This window comes from Schistocerca piceifrons, chromosome X (assembly GCF_021461385.2).
Source record: "Schistocerca piceifrons isolate TAMUIC-IGC-003096 chromosome X, iqSchPice1.1, whole genome shotgun sequence".
Taxonomy (NCBI): domain Eukaryota; kingdom Metazoa; phylum Arthropoda; class Insecta; order Orthoptera; family Acrididae; genus Schistocerca; species Schistocerca piceifrons.
Window position 1 is genome coordinate 143,524,677 of NC_060149.1, and position 6,000 is coordinate 143,530,676.

Sequence of the window (6,000 nt, forward strand, 5' to 3'; positions counted from 1 at the left end):
TACTAGATAGGCATACTGTTAGTAAAAGGGTTAATGGGCTTTCAGACCATGACACACAAATTTTAACACTAAGAGCATTTTGTACTCAAACAAATGCCATATGTGATTACAAACTATGTAGGAAAGTTAATCCAACAGCAATAGAGAGTTTTTTAAACCTTGTCAAGGAACAAGAGTGGCAGTATGTTTATAGTGCCGATAACACAGGGCGGGTGGCTGACTGGTGGGACAAGGATATCATTTAGAATAAACAATATAATAAGTTGCTTAAAATGTTATTAGGAAGGCGAAGAGTATGAGATATGCAAATATGAAAACTAATTCACAGGATAAAATTAAAACCATATCATCAGTTTTGAAGGAAGTGTCTGGTCAGCAGCACAAGGTCGATGATATATAGCCAGTCTGTGGTAAAAATATTTCTGTTACTGATAAATCAGATATATTTACAGTATTTAATAATCATTTTCTGAGCGTTGCTGGTGAATTAAATAAAAATTTAGTTTCTACAAGGAATCATATAACTTTCTTGGCAAATGCCTTTCCGAGACTGATGTCTAAAATACACCTCTGTGATACAGACAAGGGGGAGATTGAGTTATAATTAAACCACTGAAGACTAAGCACTCTCATGGATATGATGGAGTGCCTAGCAGAATATTAAAGTACTGTGCTGCGCATGTTAGCCCTGTATTTAGCCGTATTTGTGATTTTTCCTTTAGGAATGGTCAGTTTCCTGAACGATTAAAGTGCTCAGTAGTAAAGTCGCTTTATAAAAAGAGAGAAAGGGATAATTTAGACAATTTTAGACCTATTTCTATGCCGAAAGTGTTTGCTAAAGTTATTGAAAACGCTGTGTATGTAAGGATAATTGATCATTTTATATAACACGGTTTACTATCAAATGTACAGTTCGGCTTCAGAAGTCGTTTACCAACAGGAAATGCTACATTCTCATTTCTCTCTGAGGTACCGGATGGGTTAAACAAAAGGTTTCAAACGTTGGGCATATTTTTTGATTTGGCTAAGGCATTTGATTGGGTTGATCATAAAATATTGTTCCAGATGTTGGACCATTACGGAATACGGGGAGTAGCTCACAATTGGTTCCCCTCTTACTTTAGCAACAGACAGCAAAAGGCTATTCATAATGTTGAGAATGGCTGTGATGTTGGGCCTGAGTGGGGTGCGGTCAAGTGGGCGGGTGCCCCAGGGATAAGTGTTGGGGCCACTCCTGTTCCTTATTTATATAAATAATACGCCCTCTAATATTACGGGTAACTCTAAAACATTTCTGTTTGCTGATTAGCTTGGTAGTAAAGGATGTTGTGTCCAACATTGCATCGGTTTCAAATAGTGCAGTTTATGACGTAAGTTCATGGCTTGTAGAAAATAAACTAACTCTAAATCACAGTAAGACTCAGTTTTTAGAGTTTCTAACACACAATTCAACAAAACCTGACGTTTTAATTTCACAGAATTGGCATATGATTAGTGAAATTGAACAGTTCAAATTTCTAGGTGTTCAGATTGATAGTAAACTGTCGTGGAAAGCCCACGTTCAGGTTCTTGTTCAAAGACTTAACGCTGCCATTTTTACTATTCGAACGGTATCTGAAAGAGTGATCGTTTGACACGACAATTAGTCTACGCTTATGTCGTATGGTATTGTATTTTGGAGTAACTCTTCCCATTCTAAAAGCAAATTTTTGGCTCAGAAACGGGCGGTTCGGGCAATATGTGGTGTAATTTCACGAAACTCTTGCCGACCACTGTTCTCGAGTCTGGGTATTTTGACATTGGCCTCTCAATATATATATGCCTTACTGTCACTTCTTGTTAACAATATTAGCTCATTCCCAAGAATAAGCAGCTTTCACTCAGTTAATACTCGGCAGAAATAAAACGTGCAGTTGGATCGGACATCCTTAACTCTTGTGCAGAAAGGTGTGCAGTATACTGTCTCATCGATTTTCAATAAGCTACCACTCGAATTCAAAAATCTTAGCAGTAATCCACGCGCTTTCAAATCGAAACAGAAGAGTTTCCTCATGGGTCACTCCATCTATTCTGTCGAGGAGTTCCTTGATAAATTAAGCTGATTCTTGTTGTATTGTTGATTACGTTTACTTAAACTTATGGACTGATTTTATTGGGCTCATAAACATTTTGTTTTTATCTGTTATTACCTTTATGTTGTAATTTCATGTACTGACACATTCCATGACCTTGGAGATTTGCTCCTCAATTTGGTCCTACAGACCTTGATGTGTAAATAAATAAATAAAATCACCTAATGAAGTGGTGCAGCCGTTTACCTATTTCATTTATATTCGGGAAGAACTGCGCTAAACTTTCAATATGAACTTATCCTGATTTAGGTTTCCCATGAGTTTCGAGACTCGGTAAAGGCGATTGTTGTAATGGTCCTTTATGGTTGATTTCCTTTTCTATCCTCATCCAAACCGTGCTTGTGTTTTGTCTGTAATGACCACGACATCGGTGAGTCGTTCTGTTCTAACCTTCTCTGTTTCTTTATAAAAGAGTTTGAAACCGAATAATTTTGAAAAAAGTAAGTTTAAACAATTTTGGTAATCTCCTGCAATAGTTAATTGTTGAGAAAGTTATTTTAAAGTTCCTCTTGAGCGTTTGAAGAGAAAAATAGCAACATAGAATAATGGTGAAGTATGACTTCTTTGTTGAAGTCAGGCAGAACTTTTTATGCCAAATTTCAGCCCATTGTTGTGAAACTGAGCAAAAAAGATATTATTTTATTTACTGAGTTTGAAGAGTATGCTTTAATGTATTGCTATTTTATGCATTTAGTTATTGACTTTTGGTTTCATGACCATACAGCCAACCATAGGTTATACATATCAGTAACAGCTCTCAGTTTTGACTATTATCTATGTACAAATTTAAACCATTTATAGCAATAGAGGTATAATTTTTTAACAAGCTGGTACAACATTAAAGTATGTTGGAACAAAAGGTGTAATATTCGTAACTAAGAAGCTCTATCAACACACTTCACTTTGTATGTCTGATTTGCCATCTGATGTATTGAGGTCCATTCTACAGATGATACAATTCATCTTTTCTGCTCTCCTATGGTCTCCTGTTGCCCGTCTCCTCCTCCTCCCTGCTGTACTCTCAGAATCTAGATTTTGACGTGGCTGATCATGTGGACACTCCTCATTCCTTGACAGCACCGTATATGAGATTATGCAACCTAACGTCTGTTGTTTCCGAAATTCAGTGGAGGCCTTTGTACCGTATAGCACTCTTCTTCTCCTCAAGTACAAATAGGTTTGTCGATCAGTCCCGAGCTGTGTCTTTTTCAAAGCGACCATTATTGAATTTCATTTGTGCAGCGATTGTATAAACTGCTCATGACACAATGTGCTGCGTTGACAGGATCACACGGTGTATCGCTTTATAATGCTTCCCTTTGTCCTTCGTTCGTCTGCTCCATTCCTCGTTCCATCTTATTCGTATCGTCTTTTTAAGTCTGAATCTACATCTACACTCTGCGAACCACTGCTGAATGTATGGCAGAGGGTACATTTCAATGTATTTATTAGGGGTTTTTACCATTACATTTACGTATGGGGCGTGTGAAGAATGATTATTTAAATGGCTCTGTGCGTGCTGTAATTACTCTAACCTTGATCTCATGATCCCTATGGGAGCGCTAGTTTATAGTAGAGTCATCATTTAACGCTGATTCTTGAAACTTGGTTAGTAGACTTTGAGGAGGCAGTTTCCGTCGTCAAGTGTCTGTCAGTTCAGTTATTTCGTTGTTTCTGTGACACTCTCCCGCAGGACAAACAAACCGATGACCATTCGTGCTGCCCTTCTCTGCATACGTTCAATATAACCTGCTGTTCCTATTTGGCACGGGTCGCACACATTTGAGCAGTATTCTAGGACGGATTGCACGAGAGACTTGTAGGCAGTCTCCTTTGTAGACGGCCTGATCTTCCCTAGTATTTTGCCACTAAACTAAAGACCGCTACCTGCTTTACTCACGACGGAGCCTGTGCGATCATCATATTAATTCCGTGTGTGGTACCTTTGAATGACATGGCGTTCGTAAAGCCGCGTCTTGTGTAGTGAGTTGTTCGGCCTATTCGTTGCCGCGAATGCCGCTGTGGCCTTTAACCCAGATTAATATGACTCCAGATTTGTGTTGCCTGGTCTATGAATGCACATCCGGTACCATTTGCATTCTTGGAACCATCTGTACACAATATTTTGGCGTCCATTATATGTCCTAAGACTTGTATCGCCATCACATGCTCTGAAGGGTCATCATAGGTATAATTCAGCTCGTTTACTTTTATTTGTGCAAGGGATGTATGATAACAGTTGCCGTAACACGATAGAGCTGCAGCGTACATCACTTTTTGCTGGCGTTCTTCTATTGCAAAGTAATCTAGAACATGCGTCTGCGCTTGTTTGTTGATCCACTAGCGTCTTGTGAAATAGTAGATAGCCACTGTACGCATGTTCTGCATAACCAACGATCTCGAAAAGTGGCTATGTTTTAGCGTGAATTACGAAGTGAGGTAGCGTCGTCGGAGGTGAAGTGGTGCTTCTAATGTCGTTCATGCTTTCATGGGGGGGGGGGGGGAGGGGGGGGGAGGTGGGTAGATACGACAGCTTTATTAACTGCAAGTACAAACACGAAACACGTGTGGTTCGGTTTCGGTTATGACGAGAGACACAATACCAGAAGTAGAAAGGTGCGAAGAATGTATAAGCAAAAAGCGGACCCGTAATTCCTCACCTCCCTTCTCACAGAAAGTCTTCAATTCCACGTTAATCTTTTCTTCTGAGCGGAAGACTGGGAGAAGTCGTTAAAAGTTCGTCGCAGTTCTCGGAAAAAAAAGTACCGAGCACGTGTGGGTGCCCTTTGGTTTAAATCTTCTCCTCTTTGTCTAAGGAATGACACGGTGCGCGTGTATTGACGCAGACAAAAAAATTTTCCGCTTCCTCATCTCCTACTCCTCCCCCTCCTCCGCCTCCTTGCCCCTCCCCCTCTCCAGACACCTCCTCTGCTACGTTCCATGTCGACAGGGGAGACGGGGACCACATTAAGGTTCTTGTGTCGTATGCAAATTGTAAAAGTTTCTGTGTTGTCGTCGTTTCCTTCAAAACTGTCTCAGTGTTGGGACAGAAAGGGGCTTTGTCTGAGATGGGGAGTGCTCAGCAGGGCCTCTTAAAAGAAGGCGAGACGTGGCATTCATTTACTTGGAGCCGTGGATCACTTCTTACGGCTCCGAGTGGTATTCATACGTGAATAATGATTTCTTTGTTTCGCCTTTTCCTGTTACATCTTCCCACGCTGTATCTCATAAATACGGAGAAAGAGAACGCGTGGTTCACAGAATTCTGATTTTAGCGGTGCGCTCGCCTTTATTTTCTTCTGGTGTGCCATGATAGTGTTTCGTCGTTGTAGAGACGTCCTGTATAGATGCGCCATGCCTTCAGGTATTACTGTTAATGTGGCAAAATGTTGGAGGAAGGTCGTTAGACCTCTTTCCCATAAATCCCTTATTCGTAATGTTAGTTTTTGCAGCCACTCTTCCCCAGTTGCTACTTCAGTACTGTTCATCCTGCAGATGCTAAATTTTACTGTCGTCTTTAACGAAACATGTTTCACCTATTGTAATAGGCAACATCAGTGGCCTGTAAGGAAATATAAAAGATAATTTTTGGGTTAACTATAAACATATTTTTACCAGAGCCAGTAATACACCAATGGGTAAACACGAAAAGCACGATGAACTCAACACGATGAAACAAACAGGTGCAGAAAATGGCTGTGATGACACGCTTTTCGAAAACCTCGCACAGAAAAGAAAAAACAATATTATAACATATGAGAATGCAGGCTTTTTCGGCGATTCTCGATGATGGAATCTTCTCGGGTTGACAGCCGAGTCAATGCGTCCTTCCCGAGAAGATTTTATCGTCAATATTAAACCAACTGCT